Here is a 575-nt window from a genome sequence, read left to right as displayed (position 1 = left end):
CAGCGCCTTTAACCACCTGCTGGCCCTTTGTTTTGTTTTTAAAGACAGTTCTGCTGTGTTGTGATTTTTCATGCCTCAGTCTCCACAGGTCACTGGGATGACAAGTGTACACCATCATTAGGCTGAGCCATTAGGTTGGACCAGGAATAGAACCCAGGTCTCCAGTGTGATCCTAGCCCATGGAGCACAGTGTCTTAGCAGCATATGCCACTATAACTAGGCCCTCTTAGTAAGCTCTGACCAGATGTAACAACCAAGACAAAAGCTCTACTGCAGGGTCCCACATCCTGCTAGGGGGGCTCTGAGGGTCCTCATAATGATGGCCGATGACATAAAACAAGGCCTTCCTTCATCCATCAGAGTGGAGTAGTGGGCCTCTCTACATGTGCCCAAGGAGCAGGGTCCTTTCTTGCTCTGCTATGGATCCTCAGGCAAGGCATGCCACCTCTCAGGGCCTCACTTTCTTCATCTACTAAAGGAAGATGCTAGATTGTTCTACAGTTTCTCTCATGACAGCCACTATGATTTTCCTTTAACACAGGAGGCCAGTTAATGGCTTTCCACTCGTTACCCAC

The sequence above is a fragment of the Tupaia chinensis genome, unplaced genomic scaffold, assembly GCF_000334495.1.
Source record: "Tupaia chinensis unplaced genomic scaffold, TupChi_1.0 Scaffold000074_1, whole genome shotgun sequence".
Classification (NCBI taxonomy): Eukaryota; Metazoa; Chordata; class Mammalia; order Scandentia; family Tupaiidae; genus Tupaia; species Tupaia belangeri.
This window is presented reverse-complemented; position numbering follows the sequence as displayed.